Genomic DNA, 20,225 nt, shown 5'->3' with positions numbered 1-20,225 from the left:
TTTAAAAATGTCTTTGTAATAAATACTCACTGCTTAAAGGTAAACCACAGTTCTTTTTTATTAAAATTTGTGGGAGTAAACTAAGGCCTGGTCTACACTATGGGGGGGATTGATCTAAGATACGCAACTTCAGCTATGAGAATAGCGTAGCTGAAGTCAACGTATCTTAGATCGACTTAGAATCATTTACTTTGCGTCTTCGCGGCACGGGATCAACAGCCGCTGCTCCCCCGTTGACTCCCCTTCCGCCTCTTGCCATGGTGGAGTTCCGGAGAGCAATCGGGGATCGATTTATCACGTCTACACTAGAAGCGATAAATCGATCCCTGATAGATCGATCACTACCCGCCGATCCGGTGGGTAGTGTAGACATGGCCTTAGAGTTCAAGAAACTAGGAACTAATAGTGTAAACTGGCCTAATGTAAGCAGGCTCAAGGCAAAACTTGCCCAAAGTATTTTGCCAGTATGTGTTTATGCTGGTGTGCAGTTATATCCTCAAAGATTATGGAGTATAAATTGCAAGGTGCGTGGTAGTTTTATGATGTACACAAATGGGCACCAGATTGAATTTGGCTCGTGATTTTAGCTTAGTTTTTATCCCTGGTCTTCTGAGGAGACACTACTGCACACCAGTTTCTGTTGGGGAGCAGCTATGAGCCTCTGAGGTGCCAAGGGCTTTTTAGCAGGTGTTGAGTACCTGAACACAAAGTTAAGTCAATGGAATTAAATCCTCCACTCAGCTTCTTCCAGGGAGCACTCATCACCTGGCTGGATCAGGCCCTTTGTTGGTGAAGAGCCAAAATCATTTCCAGGTCAAAGACAACCAATTTGCTACTCCACTCCCCACCCTCCCATTTTCTACAAATTGAAGTAAGAATAAAGCCTTTGGCAACAGAATTTCCTTTTGATTGTCACCTCATTGATTCTATTTAAGCAGTGTTAAGTGGCCATCACCTGTTTTTTACCTTTTTTTCCTCTGACAAAAAGATATGACACACAACACTCACTAACTTCCTTTGGCTGTAGTGTGATCTCTTATACAGCACAACATACATATAAAGAAAAGGAGTACTTGTGGCACCTTAGAGACTAACCAATTTATTTGAGCATGAGCTTTTGTCAGCTACAGCTCATGAAAGCTCATGCTCAAATAAATTGGTTAGTTTCTAAGGTGCCACAAGTACTCCTTTTCTTTTTGCGAATACAGACTAACACGGCTGTTACTCTAAAACCTGTCAACATACATATAGTGATTCTCCATGAGTGCTTTTTATGGTTGTTTTCCTTGTGCTTTAAGTCCCATGAAGTTTATAATTTTATTATCGTGGTCATATCTCTCAGTCCTGGCTAAACTAGACAGAAGCACACAAGCATCGGTCAAAATTGTTATGGGTGAATGTGATAACTGAAGCTAGATGTTAATAATTATGTCTACATTGTGCCCTTTTGGACAGCAGTTAACAAGAAGATGGTTTTCTGCGAGGTTGGCTACTTCTAAATATATAGAATAATACAGTTGTGTGAAAACTGTAGCAATGGTAGAGGAAGCCATTTCAAATCCCAAATAAAAACACAATGATGTGTGAATGATCAGGGATGCACAAACATCTGCAAGTTAAGTTCAAATTCCTTTGCTTTGCATGCATAAGTGACTTTTCTATTTGCAATAGGATGTTTGCTGTTGTGACCATCTAAGTAAAAAGGAATGAGCTCTTAAATCTTATAAATATCTGACTCGATGTGTTCTGAGGTAATGAAACCATGTCAACATAATGTGACACAGATACCATGAATTTAATTCTAAAATCAGGAAGTAGGCTCAGTTTATACCGCAACTATAACAGAGTCAGGACATTTTGTGACCTATTCACAATACAGGTGAAATTTGAAGTGTAACATTATCCCTGCAGATGGATTAGAACCTTAGTGTGCGTGGGCTTTAAACTCAGTTATGAGGATCCTGTCTACAATAAAAGCTTTTAACTGTATTGTAACTGGGTCAGGTGGTGAGCATGGTGTACCCTGGGCCCCTGACTTGGTTGTAACTGCATGGCGTAGTTGGGGCCCTAGCATCAATGAGAGATGTGCAAACCCATGGATACAGTTATTTATCATTACATTCTTTCTGCAAACTAAGCACACATGGTTATATGGGCTACCTATGTGAAGTATTGTTTGAGATCACAGTTTGTGGACTCATGTTTATCTAGAAGAGAAGGTACTTGAGGATTACTACCTCCAAGTATGCAGTCCAGGAGTTTTGGAGAGGTAGTGGGAGGGGCAGGTGAGAGAGGAGTGAGTGCTCTGTGATAGGGAGCTGATGACTGCTCTTTTAGCAATAAATTCCTAACATACAGTTTTCATTAAGTGACCTCACACAGGAATGTCAGAAGCATTTTAGTTGGCAACACAATTATTCAAAGAGTTACTGGAGTGCCCCAGGAGTGGAAAACACTCAAAATCCTCCCCTCCCCTCCGCTGTGTAAAAAGCATGTTCCATTGGCTTGTTTTCTCCCCCTCCCTTTGACCCAACACTGTAGTTAGTGTGAAAATCCAGAGTTTCATTAACAGCACAAAATGAACGAATAGATTGTATACATTAGAGTAAATCAACCATGCACAAAATTCATATTACCCTTCTTCTACTGGGTAAATTTCTCAATACAAAAATAACATCTCCACTCATCACGAAGTTTCCACATGCTTCAATCTGTTTCTAACAAAAATGCAGGACCCCCAATCCACATACCACAAGGATCAAACATACAACAATAATCCTTTAAATTTCTTCCCAAAAAATAATTTCACATAAACCTCTGCTACTGGAAAGGTTTCTAACACCACATGGCTTATGACCCTTAGCTAATTTTGCTTCTCTCATCTATCAAAACATGCCAGTGTTCACCAGTCTGAGTACCAAAAGCCCACTGAGGACCAATAGGCTTTGGATCAGGTGCAAAAGGAGGAGGAGAAACCTGTGAACTCCCAGTTTGTTACCCCTCTAGATTGTAAATGTTTTAAGGAAGGGACCTCGTTAAATTTACCCTTATTGTAAGGCATCTAGTGTTCTCGAGCACTGTAAAATAATGGGTATGGCAGATGTATTGTAATGGCTTAAAGGAAAGCTGCATTATTCCATTTAGAAATGTAAAGAAAATTCTAAAGTAGGACACTACTGCAATGTGTAAGCGTGACTGATTATCTCAAAAAAAAACCCCACCCCACACCAAAAAACCTGGAGGCAACATTGTTCATGAATAGGGCATATGATGCTTACCGAAGGTGGCTCCCAGTTAGCGGTGCTGTGGGCCTAAGGCAGGCTAGTCCCTACCTATCCTGGCACATGCTGCGCCCTGGAAGCGGCCAGCAGATCCAGCTCCTTGACGGGGGGGCCCATGGGGCTCCACGTGCTGCCCCTGCGCCGATCACCGGCTCCGCACTCCCATTGGCCGGGAACCGTGGCCAATGGGAGCTGGGGAGGGTACCTGCGGGGGAGAGCAGCACGCAGAGCCTCCTGGCACCACCCCCCCCGCACCTAAGAGCTGGACTTGCTGGCCGGGGCGCAGTGCGGAGCCAGGACAGGCAGGGAGCCTGCCTTAGCCCTGTTGCGCCGCTAACCAGGAGCCGCCTGAGGTAAGTCCGCACCTCAAACCTGAGCCCCAATCCTCTGCCCCAGCCCTGAGCCTCCCCCAAACCTGGAGCCCCCTCCTGCACCCCAAACCCCTCATCCTCGAGCCCACCCCAGAGCCTGCATCCCCAGCTGGAGCCCTCACGCCCCCTGCCACAGCCCTGATCCCCTTCCTGCCCTCCAAACCCTTTCCTACACTCCTGTCTCAGCCCAGAGCCTCCTCCCATACTCTGAACCCCTTGGCTCCACCCCTCCAGCCCAGAGCCCCCTCCTACACTCCAAACCTCTCATCTCTGGCCCCACTCCATAGCCTGCACCCCCAGGCGGAGCCCTCACCCCCTCCCACACTCCAACCCCCTGAGCTAGTCCGGTGAAAATGAGTGAGTGAGTGAGTGTTGGGAGAGCGAGCAACAGAGGGAGAGGGGGATGGAGTGAGCGGGGGTAGGGCCTCGGAGAAGGGGAGTGGCCTCGGAGGAGGGGCGGGGCAAGGGTGTTTGGTTTTGTGCGAGTAGAAAGTTGGCAACCATATGCATGGTCAGCCTTTTTTGTGGAGGCTTACCCTCCCCCAGCCTCATATACACGCCACCCATGGCTGTAAGTGCAGACAAGCCCACCGTGGAGGTTCATTACAAGTGTAACTTGTTATCTGTATAAATGTAAAGTTCTGTTTCTTATTATTTTCAGATATTGTCATTCAGTGGCTACTGCCGTGGTCCTGTTGCTGTCTTGCAACTCTATATTTGTCCCCTCCTCCCCATTTCTATTCTGGAGCCATTGGCATTTTGTGTATTCAGCATTTCCATAGGGTGACCAGACGTCCCGATTTTATAGGGACAGTCCCAATATTTGGGGCTTTGTCTTATATAGGCACCTATTACCCCCATCCCCACCTCCACCGCCACCCCGTCCCGATTTTTCACACTTGCTGTCTGGTCACCCTCCATTTCCATATCAACAGTACTGGCTGGCTAAAGAGAAACATTTAGAGTGTTTTGTAATCTGACTTCCTATGTTAAGAACCTTCCTGAATGTTCACTGCCCTGCTGGCTGTGTAAACAGAAGGCCCATGAAATACATGTTACCAACACCAAACATTCCCCTTCCAAATCCCTGTTTGATATAAAGCCAAAAATATATAAACAGACCTAGTGCGGTACCCATCTGGTGAACTTGCAAACCGAATGAGGGAAATAAATCTGGTTTGTATTAGCTGCAGTAAGATGAAGAGCTGCTAAATGGTTCATGCACTAGGTATGCTAAATATGACAGTTGTTTCTAACAGTTTGTATTAAGATAAATCTGTGTTGTGATTAACATCTCCTAATTTCCATTTGTTGTGTACAGTTCCAGACTATTCAGCGTTAAATGATTTGCAAGAGCTGAGGGGGACAATTTTGTTGGGTCTCTAGTACATATCATAGGAGTGTGATTCATTGCAGAAGAGGAGAGAGATTGCAGTCAATCGGGATTTACTGTATCAAGTTTGTTGAAAATGTCTTTGAATGTATTGTAAGTGGAACTTCCTGATTGCCTGTCTGTTATCTCATAATGGTATCAAGAATACACGCTAAATGCACAGGTCTGACCTTCCTCATGTAGTCTTTTTTTTACGTAACTTCTATTTCATTGTATCAATAAAATGCTGCACAATGAATGCATACTGGGGGATTATTATGCTTCTTGGGTGGTTAAATTCACTCATCCAAAGACATATAAAAATCCCCCCAAAACATGCCACAAGTCAGCCTTATTATGGCAACAGTGTTCACATTTTGCTCTTAAAAGTATCTTTAGGACAACGCTCCATAAATTTAAAATGTTAATATATCTCATTTGGAATGGCATTTTATGACATCTTGGATGATAAAATCCAGTTTTCAGCTAGCTCACTGATTGCGTGGAGTGTTTTGTGTGCTTTTAAAGTTCTGCTAGGAAACAGAAAATGTTTTGATTCCTAATTTAGAATTTTTTCGTCTTGAAGGTTCAAAGGTTTGAGTCTCCAAGATGTTCAGAATCCTGTTGGGTTTTTTGGAGCACATGTCTCAGAGAAGAAATACAAGGTCACATGCTGCAAAAGTTCTCTCTGTACTGAGCATTTTTGTCATAGGTAATGAATTACTACCATTGACACACTATATCTTTTAAATGTTCAGAAAACTGAGTGTGGTGGGTAAGACCATTCAAAATCAGTAAGAATCAAGATGAAAATGCAAACTCAAAACTTTTTTTGGAGTAATGTTTGATTAGCTAATATCTTTTACCCCTGTGGTTTCAGTTTTATGATGCTGGCTGGAAGCTGAAGTAGCAGAATATTGGTAGCAAGGCTTTTCTGAAAGTGTTTTTGTCGTTGTCGAAAACAGAAAGTATCAGATATTTTAGGAATGAGCTTAACCAACAAAAAATACAAAGAGCATGTGTCATTTATCAACATTTATTGTTAAAATTTATTATTTCAACAAGTTTAATCTTATTAGTTATGATACTCAACTAGTAATAACAAAGTTATGATGCATAACATTGCATAATACAATAAATGCTCTGTATTCACAGCTTTTTTTCAGATGTCATTTTCCATCTTTTTAACAGCCTGTTATAACATTAGTCATCTTGGGTGCATTTGAGTGCATACATCTGTCAGTCTATTCAAATCTATTTTGTAAGACTGATCCAGCTCTATTGCAATCACGGCCAGGTGATTCAGTCTTTCCTGTGACATTGTTGAGTGTATAGTTCTTGATTCTGTTCATTGTGTGGAATGAGATCAAAATTAGACAAATTCACAGGGAAGGTTATTGCCATCTTAAGTAAATCTCACACTTGTGGAACTCCTCTGTCACTCAGTTCTTAGATCACTTGTGACATTGTCAGAGATGATCTTGCAAGTAAGCATTCAGTGTGTATACGGAGGTGCTGTAAAAAATCAGTACAAATTCCAGAAACATCAGCTAGGGAAGTAACTCTGTGTGCATATTGAGGAACATCTCACAAAAGGGATCCGGTGCAGAGATAGCCACGATTGTCTGTAAATCTCTCATTGAGTTGATTGATAAGACAATCTCCGCAAATACGATTCTGTGATAATATAACTGAACATCATCATTGATGCACATCTGCTTGCCTTCTTGCTGCTTCAGACATTATATAGCTGGAATTTAGTTGGCCTGATACTGTGGATGCCTTCTTCCATCGCCTTGGTGTTTCTTCCTGTACATGAGCCTTACATGCTATACCAGTAACAACCATCCAAATCTTAGCAAACCATCCAGGTGATCGCAATTCCACCAGATTCACTAGAATACTTTCCCTGTGTGACAGTGCCCTATCAAGCATTCTGTTCTTCTGTAGGCTTTCGGAGATTGGTTGTCTTTCTTGCAAGATGCTTAACATAATCATAATCAAGTGCAATGGTGTTAAGGATGAAATCCCTGCTAGCAACCCATCTGTGTCTTTCCCAGTACTTGAATCAGCCAGCATGTCAATCACTCACCCAGTATCTCCAGTGTCTTTGGGATGCAATAAATCAGTTCACAAATGTATCCAAAAAGACATATCCAACGAATATCACCCATGAGAGCAATCTCCTGTTTGCGTACTCCATGAAGTTCCTGGACCCTCATGAATACATTGTTACTCTCTTTGAAGAGATGCTGAAAAAGGAATGTACTGGCTCTATAAATCTAAACACTTTGTTGATCTGACAGATCCCTCATGCTAGGTAAACAGCAACCAGATTCAACAAGTATGTGTCATGTAGTGAATGTAAGGGCATAGATTCTGGCTGCCTTCTCATAAGTTTGGATATCATTCATTTTGGCAGACATCACGTTGGCATCAAAGTAACATTGTGCTATGCAATTTTTGATCGAGAGCCCTTATTAATTTCATCCAACATTTCTTTTGCTATAGAAAGCCCAGCAAAACCTTTCTTTTACTTTATCTATATGAAATCTACATTGAGCAGCGTTCTATCTGTGTGAGAGGTCCTCAGATTCATTGGCCATTAGAACAAACTTGCCTGCCCACAAGACTTCTTCTTTTATGATTGTGATGCTGGCAAAACAAGTGCCAGCTCTTGCCAAGGCTTTAGGCCTCAGCTGAGCACTCACAAATTCATTGCTGGAAATCAGTCTGTTTCACGTATGTGTTAAGATGGATATCAAATTTATAACAATGACTTTATAAAATGCTTGTAAATTGCTGAATGCATTAATCTCACTTATAATTTGTTTATCACATGCTGTAAGGTAATATGTAAGTTTTTGCTTTCACAGCAAACATTTTGCAGTTATCACCTGACAGGAGGAATCATCTCCCGCTCATCAAGAAGGCTTATCAAAACTAAATGGACCATTGTGGGACATCACAATACAAAGAGCTCATCCCGTCAGTTTGAATTCTGAAAGAAAGAAATAAAAATAGTTGACATGAAAATTTTTCATCTCTCTTGTGCTGTTTGTACTCTGACAGGGCTGGAGCTAGGAAACAAAAGCAGAGTTCTCCAGGGTCAACGTGGATTAGCCCTAAAAGACATTCAGAGCTGACAGATTACTACAACTCTGTCACCTTTTAAAACCTTAGACTGCAACTCATTTGTGCATATATGCTTGCCTGCTTTAACCTTGTAATAGCTCATTTCTTTTTCTAGTTGATAAATCTTTAGTTAGTTTATTATGGGATTGGCTACAAGTATTGTTTTTGGTGAGAGATCTAAGGTACAAATTGACCTGGGGTAAGTGATTGGTCTCTTGGGACTGGAAACAACCTGAATCTTTTGTGATCTTTGGTGTATAGCAACGAACTGTCACTAAGTCCAGTTTGCCTGGATGGCAAGATAGACTGGAATGATCTGTGACTACATGGTAAGACTTACAGTGCTTTGAGAATTCACACTTGTTACTGGGTTGGTGAAATTTAATTATAGAACATACAACCAGTATGGGGTCTCTTCCCTGCTTCTTGACAGTCTGTCCTGAGGTTGCAACTCACAGTTGTGGACCACTCAGGACAGCGTGACAATGACATTACTGACACAAGATGCAGCCATCTCTAGTATTTAATTTTGGAATGTTTTTGAAGTATATTTGTTTCTATCTTTATTCCACGCCAATTTGTGGAATGTTCCATCCTATTGTTGAAGTAAATCAAGGGTTGCAAGAGTGTTTCCTCTTTTGATTGACTTTTCACTCTCTTGTTATACCCCCATAATGCCATTTCTTCACAATCAAGAGTCAGGGTGCAGTCAACAATATGCTGGAAGAACAATCAATTCTGTTTCACTTGTGTTTTTTGCTCCCTGAGTCGATACGGTCAATGACGTTGTTACTGATTTTGTGTGAGAGATAGGCAGCCCATTGTTGAAAAACTAACTTTGAGCAGGAGAAAGAGCATGCCTTTGTATATATTCATGTGCCTTTTCCTATCTATCAAATCCAGTTGTAGTGAATAACTCAGTGCCATTCCTACCAGAGCCCTTATTTATTGTGGATGGAGTGAAGTGTCAACAACAGAAACAGAAGACAGCACTAGCCTGGACCGAATATAAAATGAAAGGGAATTGTTTGTCCATCACCAGATTAAAATGATGGTTCGCTTTTCTGATCATTTTCTGTGGATCATTTTGAAGTATTGGTTGACATTTTTTCTCATCCTTACCAGCAGATAGATCCACTCAATAAGAGTTGAGATTTGTGAAACAATTGACAGAATTGCAGCAGTAGATGTCCCTGGAATGTTTCCTTGTGGTTCTTCACATTCTCTTAAACGCTTCTCAAGCTGAGTAGTAGGTGGTAGATCATCCTCAGGAACTTTTCACTTCCCAGAGAAATTAGATGTAATCTTGGACATGATTTTGAGGTATAGTCTAGTACTGATGTGTAACTTTATAGTAAATAGTTAACTCTTAGGAGTCCAAATCTTCCTGACCATTTGGAAGCCATGGTGATCAATTCACTCTGCCAGGGAAACAACCCAAATGCTTTGAGGGGAAAATCTTGGTTAATAGGAATGCATCCGATGAAGTGAGCTGTAGCTCACGAAAGCTTATGCTCAAATAAATTTGTTAGTCTCTAAGGTGCCACAAGTCCTCCTTTTCTTTTTATGTATACTAATATAATTGCATTTCCCTGCTCTACTTTGTCACTAGTCTTTCCCCATATTCCTTACTGACTGCAGTCAGTCTGTTTACACAACTTCTTGGGGATGGAGTGGTCTTTTGCCCTTTGTCTTGTAGTGAATGCTGCAGGCCAGGTTCCTGTTAACCTCCTCTTGTGTCTTGCTAGAGGTCAGAAGTTTGCTTTCAAGAATGGTCCACAGTGACTATCCCAGCATACTTGGACACTGTACAGAATAAAAGAAAAAAATCTTAAAACAAAATGTATTACTAGATCAACTAAATCCAAGGTAAATGAAATAACATCATATCTAGTATATGGGGTGCACAACAGCCGATCTAGGTAGGTTAAATCTAATATTTATAGTTCTGGTAAATTGGTGATTACAGTGTCTCTCTTTCTCTTTCTCTCTCCCCTCAGCTATCATGAGCTCTGCCTTTATACCAAGATCCTAATGCCTGAGGTCATAACTGTGAGTGAGACTCTATTCCAATCCCTCCTCCAAGGGTCCATCATGTATACACTCACTTCCTGTAAAGTCTAGGTATGAACGCTATTACTTGATGACTGCTAATCCAGCATAGAGGATATGATGGGGAGGGTAAGTTGGCTTCAAAGTCCATTGTATGTCCCAACTTTATTTAGTAAGGAAGAGGACTCTGCCTTCATGAGCAAAGAGTTCTTCATCTCCTGTTATTTAAGATATGGCACTTCAAAGTTACATACCACTGGATAATGACATGCAGATTCTGTAATGTAGGTCTATCTTCTTAATGAACAATTGAGAGAGATGGGGAGAAGGGAGAGAAAGTTTCAGTCAGTGGGGTCACTGCCTTCCCAGAAGGGATGGGGGTCAGAGAGGGCCCAGGCTGGTACCCCCAGGGTATTTCCAGCAGGTAATCACCATAAATTCGCATTAGTTAAGAGCACTTAAAGCAGCTATGACATTTTTACTGTGAAGTCAGTAGTGGGGGCATTCATCCAGTTCAAGGCCAGACAGTTCTCCTTTTGTGGATCAGTAGGACCCGGATATGGCTTTGTCCAGTGAAAATGAGCAAGACTCTGGATGCAGAAGGATACCAGCAGGGGCACAGGTGAGGGAAGCGCCTCCATGTGGCGTGATGACGCAGGTGGCCCCTGGCCAACGTTCTGGGGATGTGCCAGTGGCCACCTTAGTAGTCAGGTAGAGACTTTAATAACAATCATACTTAAGTTCTTCTTACACTGACTAAACTAAGTCTCTGCTATAACCATATACTGTACAAAAGACTGATTATGCCATTCTTCAGTTGTAGCAGCACAGCAGCAAGTTAGTGCAGTGTCAGAAGACTTACGATTATTATGATGGTGAAACCCAGGAAAGTGGGAGTGTCTGCCCACCCCCCACCCCCCGAGCTCCACTATGTTCCCCTCCCAGCAGCCCCTGCCTCCCCCCATCTCTCCTTACTCCTCCCTACTAGTCCAAGGCTTTTGTGGAGTAGGAATTCTAGGGTCTTCCCCTCTCTGCCCCATGTCCAACACTACTCCCCTCTGCTCTCTCTCTCTGCCCCGTGTCCAGCACTGTTCCTTTCCTCTCACTCTGGGCCCCACATCCAGCCTTGCTGGATGCCTTCCCTCTGCAGGATTCCTCAGGATGATGTTGTCACTGCAGTCTGGAGTGAGCAGGAGTTCACAGATCAGGCAACCCCATTCAAGAAGAGGAGGTCCAGGCAATCCTCCTGCATCCCTCCCACTGTGTCACAGCTCCCTGCCAATCTTACATCCCCCTTCCCATACCCCCACCCCCCATCTAATTCCTTACTCCTCCCAGCTAGCACAAAAGCTTGTTGTCTCTCCCTGGTGCTCAGAGAGGCTGCTGTGGGTTCTGGCAGGCGGAGTGGTCTTAGGTGCCAGCTGCACTCTCAGCCAAGTGAGATACGTGGACCTGATTTCTGGACCTGGATCTGATTTCTGTGGATGCAACAGTATCCACGGACCCAGCTAGAGCTACCAGTGTTTTCAAATTAACATCATCTGACTTACAAGTTAATAACTCTTTGTTAAGACCAAAGGAAGGTCACACCTCTCTGAGGTATTGTTTCAGGTTGTGTTCAGAACATCACTGCACCAGCAGTTTACAGGAGATCACATTGTTAAGATTTTCTGTGCAGCCATGAAGGCTAGACACTTATATTAAAAAATAAAAAAAACAACAGCATGTCACCTCTCCCTCCCTCTCCTCCAAAAAAAAAAAAAAAAAAAAAAATTAGAAGTTTGCCCTCAAGATAGCAGCCTCCAGGAACGAAGTGCCAGAAGTAATGTGACTCGTCCAATTTGACCCCAAGTGCTTAGCTTGTCAGAGTTGACAAGATCACGGCTGAAATTTTCCGACTGTAGTTGTTAACTCATAGAGATTTGTGAAATTAAGTCCAAAGCTATTCAAACTGAACAGGGTGCTATCAATTATAGTGAAATAGGAGAATAGCTAGAGCTAAAATAACATTTGGATTAGCTCAGTCTTAATTTCTTTGCTGAAACTCAAACAAAACAGCATGTTTGTTCTGAGGTGCTTCCAACAGAACGATCACAAATTTGCATGCTGGTAATGTGCTTGCCTTAGTACACAGTGGCTGCTGGAGAGGATAACATTTGCCTTTTGCTTATTTAGGACCAGTTTCTGCCAACCTGATGCCTGTTGATTAGAACCTTACCCTGTGAGTGGTCCCACTGATTGCAAATGGGACTACTAGGGAAATAAACGACTGAGTGTCAGAATCTGACCCTAATTTTTTTAACACTTTATAAAGGAATAATGTCATCCTCAAAACACAAATGAAATCATACTAAACTACTGCAGTGGTGAGGAAATTAATGATCAAACTGATAGATGGGGAAAAAATAGCTGGAAATTTGTTTAAGCTGTCTCAGCCAAAGAACTTCACCAGTGTTTCTGAATTGGGTGGTTAATGTTAACTTTAGTTTCTGAAGTAGGCCATGTCTAAGCTACACAGTTTTGTCAACAAAAGGCAGCATTCATTGACCAAACAGAGGAGGTTTACACACTGCTATGCTCCTCCCACTGATTTAATTCTCCTGCTACGCTGACATAATAAAACCACCTTGACGAGAGGCATAGAGCTTTTTGCAACAAAGTTAAAGCGATTCAGTGTCAGTGTAGTCACTGTACCCTAAGTGGCCTCCAGGAGGTGTTCCACAATGCCCTTCACGACTGCTCTGGTCGCCAGTTTGAACTCCTGCTGCCCTGCAGCCAGGTACACAGTCATGCACCTCTCCCCATTTAAAGCCCTGGAAACTTTTGAAATTCCTAAAAAGAAAAGAGTACTTGTGGCACCTTAGAGACTAACCAATTTATTTGAGCATAAGCTTTCGTGAGCTACAGCTCACTTCATCTTGCATCCGAATACAGACTAACACGGCTGCTACTCTGAAACATTTGAAATTCCTCTTCCTGTTCGCTCCATGTGGACAGCTCACATAGCATCTATCCAGCTGGCTATGCTGGTTCCCTGCAGCAAACACAGTCCTGCATGGAGTACACCAGAGCTGTTTCTGTGGGGAGAGGAGGCTGTGTAATCGCAGCTCCACTCCAGCCATAGGAACTTAGATATCTACGAGCAGATTGCTTGTGGCATGGAGGAGAAGGGGCACAAAAGGGACACGAAGCACAGCCATGCTAAAATCGAGGAGCTGAGGCAGGCATACCAGAAGGCAAGGAAGACCAATCATTGGTCTGTTTCATCACCAAAGACATGCCGCTTCTACAAGGAGCTGCACATCATCCTAAGTGGCAACCCAACCTTCACCACCAAGTGCCCTATGGTGGATACTTCAGGGGGGCTGGAGGCAGCAGCCAGCAGAGTGAACCCTAAGGATGAAGTGGTGGATGAGGAGGTCAAATTGATGAAGGAGAGGGGAGCTCCAGTAAGTACTTGTGGTTCTATACTGCAAGGAGATATGAGGCCGTTTTTTTTTTTTAAAACAGGGTAGAAGAGGGATAAGGGATAGAAATGACCAAGACTAGCACTGTTTGCATCTGCATCTCATTCCTCTGTGCAGCTAGGCAGAGGGGCCCTTGTGGAAAAGTTTGTTAATGCACATTGGAATATCCCGGGAATCTTCCATAGATATCTCTAGGAAAGTTTCCTGTACTCTGCAATCCTCCGCCAAAGGTTCCTTGGGAGGGCTGCCTTGTTTCTTCCCCCAGTCTGCAATTACTTCTGCAGTCAACCAGCATACAGACCCAGTGTGAAACTGAATGCATACAGGAGCTGCACCCTTGCATTCTTGGTTACCCTCAGGAACAAGATATCCATTTCTATCACCTCCGCTTGCCAAAAATTGTGCCAGTATTCAGAATAGTGTCCATAGGCACTTGTAGCAATCCCCCTAGGAAACCACCCCACTATTTGTCCCATCTTGCCCATTCCCCCCTGGCTAAAATCACCATGCTTAGGGCTCTCACCATGTGGTGTGCCTGCCAAAGGAAAGTGAGAAAGTGGTGTGCCTAACTTGTATGAATCAAGGCTGTGAGTGCACTCACGATGCTGCCTATGTCTATTGTTTCTTTAGCTTCTGCAGCTGTGCCCTTGAGGGTCTCCTGCACGTCGGCTGAGCAGCTCAGTCTGATAAGGAGACGAACCAGGAAGAATAAGGAAGATATGTTTAGGGAGGTGCAGCAATCATCTGATGCAGCTGATTGTGAGCAGAGAGACAATCAATGAAAAACTGAGAATGGAGAGCCAGGAGAGGAAACAGGGCAGGAGCAGATGATACAGCTTCTCAAGGACCAAACTGACATGCTGAGGTCCCTGATTACGCTGCAGAAGGAACACATCTGTGCTTGCCTCCCTCTGCAGCCCATAGAGAAATGCCTGCCATGGCCTCCCCAAACTCCCCCCACAGATTCCTCACATGTTCCCGGGCCGTCGCAGTACCCCATGCATTCCACCCTTAGGGACATGTTTCACAATGACAGCTGGAGATACAACCAGCTGTCAGAGCCTCATTTTGAAAAGTGTTCTTCATTGGTATGTCCCTTGTAGGAAATAGTAATGATTGTATAGCTGTTAAATAAAGATTCATTTTATTTCTATAAGTAAATTGTTATGCTCTCCTACTCACGGTGCTACTGAAATTCATACACAATGGTAATCAGTACACCTGCAAAGTAAAACTAACACTCACACAACAGTCATTACAAGGGTCATTCAACGTGCTGGAAAACAATGCCTGTCTCGGTGCATTACAGGAAGACATATTACTGGGGCTCACTGTCAAAATGCTCCTTTAAAGCCTTCCTGATTGGAATAGCCCCCTTTTGAGACCTTCTAACTGCCCTCTTATCTGGCTGCTCAAAAGCAGCGACCAGCCGATCCACCTCAATGCTTCACCCCTGCAGAAACTTTCCCCCCTTAGCTTCACAAATGTTATGCACAGCAGAGCACACTACTATGACCATGGGAATATTTTCCTCCTTGAGGTCCAACCTGCCAAAAGGGCAGCACCAGCGACCCTTTAATCTGCCAAAGGCACATTCAATGGCCATTCTGCTCCTGCTGAGCCTGTTGACGCACTCCTTGCTGCAGTCATAGTTTCCCATGTAAGGCTTCGTGAGTCCTAGATCTTTGGCTTAGCAGGATCCCTAGGGCTTTCCAGAATCTTCTGTATATCACGAATCAACCACAATTTCCTTTTGCAGATGCCTTCACATATGCATCCCCTTTGCCAACAAAGCTCTGTCCACACTGGTGCTTTTCATCAGTAAAACTTTTGTCGGTGTTTTTTTCACACCCCTGACCAACAAAAGTTTTACCGACAAAAGTGCAATATAGACATAGCCTCAGTGTCTTCAGTAAAAGTCTCCTTCTGAAGAGATTCCTATCTTAAACACGTCCCCCTTGGAAAAAGCTTCACATTTATATGGTCTGCTCCTCTCATCTGCAACATGTAGAAATGCTTCCTCTCCTACTCTCCACCTGCCAAAAAAGCCCCTCAAAACCTCTGTTTGGTTAAATAGTGGCATGTGTGAAAGAAACATAGGTTAAAACTCATAAAAAATTTCTGATGGAACAGTTTTCTGTTGGAAAATACAGATTCCATGGAATTGACAGATTCAAATTGACACATTGATGTTACACACAAATATGTCAATACTGTCAGAACTTCAGATGCAAATCAGGCTGGTTCCTGCTATCTAGCCCAGAATTTTTCCAAAATTTCCATTCCACAGAAAAATTTTCATTTTTAACATTTTGTTCCATTCTGGAATGGGAAAAAACAATCAGAAACGTGAAACTTTCTGCAGGATAGAAATTCTGATGACCACACGGCTCTTAACTGGATGAAGAACATTTTTCTTGTGATCTTTTGAAAATATATATATTGAAGAGGAAAGTACTGTATTGGGTAAGATTTTGCTGAGCCCAGGAAATCAAAACCCGTCTAACATGTACCTAACCAGCTCAGTTTCTAGACTCAGCTGGGTTATTGTGTAATATTTATTAATGCATTTTATGTGTATCTGATGTGTAATACTAATGCATTTTATGAAAAACAGTTAATGTATCAAAATCCCATGCAAATATAATATGGTTTAGGTAAATGTACAGATTTTTTTCTTCTCTAATTTTGGGATTAACATGAAAAAAAGTATATGAAGATGATGTGGTCTGAAATAAAATTGTGGTCAGAATGAAAAGGTCATAGAACAGTGAAAAATATAGGGGTTTTTTAAAAGTTTCTTTTTTTTATTTAAAATGTATATTTTTGGATTAGTCTGAAACTTCTTCCTCCCACCCTACCCGCCCCAGTCTGCTGTAGCCAACTGGTTTTATTTGATCCAGCTTCATTCCATGCTGTTTTTGGCTCCATGCAGCCATATATAGGTCCCAATACTGGTACCCTTACTTATGCTGAGCAATATCTTTCTCTACAATCATCCCATTTGTATCAGTGGGTCCATTTATGGAGTAGGCTACTCAATGGAATAAAACCAGCAGGACCTCGTCCCTAATGGAATGTTTCTGGAAATTCTGAAATTTTCTGCAACATTCTACTACTTTACATTGTCTGTCAGCAACTATCTTCATTTTACAGGTAAAACCAACTGGTATATCCAGTCAGTTATTGCAGTAATCATTCAAGAAATTTTTGCACCCCTTCCTGCCTGCATGATCTGTTTTATTATGGTCTTTTCCTCTGGGCTATTGAGGAATCACGTTCTTCCATCATCCTTCCAAGATGTGAAGTAAATCTCAGAGGAGACAAAGTGTGACCCCGTTGGGTATAATAGCCACTATTCAGACTTTATGGGGCCAGGATGGGTCCATTAGTTTAACAGACATTGTTTGTGTTTTAGTGGTGTTTTTATTGATCAGTGACCTTATCACAGAAGAAACACTTTGTTCAAAGGAAGTGACCTCCCTTGAGCTCTTCATTTTCAGTGAAGAAAGGGCTTAGTTGGGACAGCCTTAGGCTTTTCTTGTGTCCCCTTCACAGTTGCTATAGTTACAAGCTTATTAAATTGCTTTGGCTTTCTTTTATTATTTTTTTCTGCAACTTTTAAACTCTTCAAAATAAACTGTTTGTGACACTGCTCTCAGAAGACAGAAGTGGGGCTGTTTGTGCAAAATAAATATCTGGCCTCATTAATTGATGCAGGAGGGACAAAAATACTAATACTATAGCAACATATTTATCTTTCTGAAGTAATAAAAAGAGTGAGGCTTATTTTACTTCAGGGGAGGGCAAACTACGGCCTGCGGGCTGGATCCAGCCCATCAGGGCTTTCAGTCTGGCCCGCAGGATTGCCACCCCCAATGCTCCCTGCCTGCCCTGGCCCTGCGCTGCTCCCAGAAGCGGCTGGCACCATGTCCCTGCAGCCCCTGGGGGAGAGGAGGAGCAGAGGGCTCTGTGCACAGCCCCCATTTGCAGGCACTGCCTCCCACTGCTCCCATTGGCCGGGAACAGGGAACCGCGGCCAATGGGAGCTTCAGGGGTGGTACCCACAGGTGAGGGCAGTGTGCGGCGGAGCCACCTGACCCACCCCAACCCCAGGAGCCACTGCTGGACATGCTGGCCACTTCCAGGAGTGGCGCGGGGCCAGGGCAGGCAGGCAGCCTGCCTTAGCCCCTCTGCGTGCCACTGCCACCTTGGAGCCACTCGAGGTAAGCGGCGCCGGGCCAGAGCCCGCACCCTGAACCCCTCCTGCACCCCGCACCCTAACCCCCTGCCTTGAGCCCCCTGCTGCACCCCTCCTGCACCCCAACCCCCTGCCCTGAGCCCCAAACCCCCTGCTCTGAGCCCCCTGCCACACCCCACACCTCTCCTTCACCCCGCACCCCAACCCCCTGCCCTGAGCCCCCTCCTGCACCCCAACCCCTGGCCTCCCATACTCCGCACCCCCTCCCGTACCCCAACCCCCTGCCCTGAGCCCCGAACCCTCTGCCCTGAGCCCCCGCCACACCCCGTACCCCTCCTTCACTCTGCATCCCAACCCCCTGCCCTGAGCCCCCTCCTGCACCCCAACCCCTTGCCTCCCATACTCCGCACCCCCTCCTGCACTCCAACCCCCTGCCCCAGCCCTAAATTTATGGCCCTGCATACAATTTCCCCACCCAGATGTGGTCCTCGGGCCAAAAAGTTTGCCCACCCTGTTCTACTTGCTAATAGTTTATTGAACTGTCAGTGGATTTGTGGTTTTAATTCCTGTTTTATCTGCTGTATGTCCAGGATAAACATAAACTTTCTATTGTGGGTGAGATTCAGAGCGACAGTCAAGGTTTTGGGGCCTCAGAAATTGGCTTACTTCGAGGAGTGCACACAGGAATTGCCAAACTGGATCAGATCCAAGGTCCGTCTAGTCCAGTATTGTGTCTCTTACACTCGCCATCACTAGATGCTTCAAATGAATGTGTAAGAACCCTGCAGATGTGGGTAATCTGTGCCTCCTCCCACACCCCACACACTAGGTCTTAGTAGGGTTGCCAACTGTATACTCACACAAAATCAAACACCCATGTCCCGCTCCTACCCCGCCCCTTCTCCCAGGCCCTGCCCCAACTCATTCCATCCCCCCCCCCACACACACACACACACCTGCCGGGTGCTCTCCCCACCTTCATGCACTGGATTATTTTCACCAGGCTGGCTCAGGGAGCTGGGGTGTGGGAGGCGGTGAGGTCTCCGGCTGGGGGTGCAGCTTTGGGGGTGGGGCCAGAAATGAGGAGTTCAGAGTGTGGGAGAGGGCTCCAGGCTGAGGCAATGGGTTGAGATGCAAGAGGGGGCGAGGGATCCGGCTGGGGGTGTGGGCTCTGGGGTGGGGCTGGGGATGATGGGTTTGTGTTGTGGAAGGGTGCTGTGGCCTGGGACCAAGGGGTTCAGAGAATGGGAGGGGGATCAGGGCTGGGGCAGGGGGTTCAGGCCCAGGAGGGTGTCAGGGATGCAGGCTCTGGGTGGCGTTTACCTCAAGCAGCTCCCGGAAGCAGTGGCATATCCAGTCTCCAGCTCCTATACGGAGGCGCAACCAGGTGGCTCCGCATGCTGCCCCATCCGCAGGTGCTGGAGGAGAGATATGCCTGCTGTTTCCTGGGAGCTGTGTGCGGTGCCACCAACCGGACAGTCAATGGCCCAATCAGCGGTGCTGACCAGAGATGCCAGGATCCCTTTTCGACCAGGCATTCCAATAGAAAACCAGACACCTGGTCACTCTAGGTCTTATCTTGGTCTCTAAGAGTATGTCTACACTGCAGTAAAAACAACCATGGCTGGCCTGTGTGGGCTGACTAAGGCTCATGGGGCTTGGACTGCTGGACTGTAAATTTGCAGTGTGGTCATTCAGGCTTGGTCTGGGTTCTGCACAAATGTAAAATAATCCCTGTGGATTAAAGAATGAAGAATCTCCTAGATGGGACCGTGGTCAAAGACAGTTACTTAAAACCATGATATCAACCATTTAAACTGTAAAAATTCAGTAACCTTTGTTTTGTTTTAAAATGAAATACAGATAATTGTTTATAAGACTTAGCAATACTGGTAAAGGTGCCTTCAGAGCATTAAACTTGTTCTCCTGTGATGTAGACAAATATTAACCTCTATCTCTTTCTATAAAATGAAAATAAGTCACTACCAACAAGACGGCCAAGAAAGGCAGGATATCTGTACGCTACAGGCGTTACAGCTGTGCCTCTGTAGTGTAGACACTTATTACAGGGATGGAAGGGGTAAATCCACAGCCTGGAGAGGTGAGAGCTAGCTGTGTCTGCAGGTCGTGAAATTTTTCACAGTCCTCAGTGATGTAGCTTGGTTGACCTAAGTTTTGCATGTAAACCAGGCCTCAGTATTCAAAGCCAGTGTCAGAATTCAGAAGCTTCTGTCATATACTAGATTCTCCTACCTCATACCTCAATCTAAAAACTAACCAACGTGAGTACTCCTTGCTCAGGCAGTAACATCAGACATCATTGGGGCTACTCATAAATTACTCTTA

The 20,225-nt window shown here is 44.3% G+C and overlaps 1 protein-coding gene and 1 long non-coding RNA gene across 2 annotated transcripts in view; both read left to right on the top strand.

Annotated features, from left to right (window-relative positions):
- The window catches only part of ARHGAP6 (Rho GTPase activating protein 6), a 502,260-nt gene that overhangs the window by 172,039 nt on the left and 309,996 nt on the right, over positions 1 to 20,225 (top strand). The window lies entirely within an intron of this gene.
- Positions 5,609 to 8,060, top strand: LOC122464011. Its single transcript, XR_006287841.1, has 2 exons — positions 5,609 to 5,736; positions 7,901 to 8,060. It is a non-coding gene; the product is annotated as an uncharacterized LOC122464011 (long non-coding RNA).

Source organism: Chelonia mydas, chromosome 1, assembly GCF_015237465.2.
Source record: "Chelonia mydas isolate rCheMyd1 chromosome 1, rCheMyd1.pri.v2, whole genome shotgun sequence".
Taxonomy (NCBI): Eukaryota; Metazoa; Chordata; order Testudines; family Cheloniidae; genus Chelonia; species Chelonia mydas.
The sequence above is the reverse complement of the archived record's forward strand: the minus strand, read 5'-3'. Positions and strand labels throughout refer to the sequence as shown.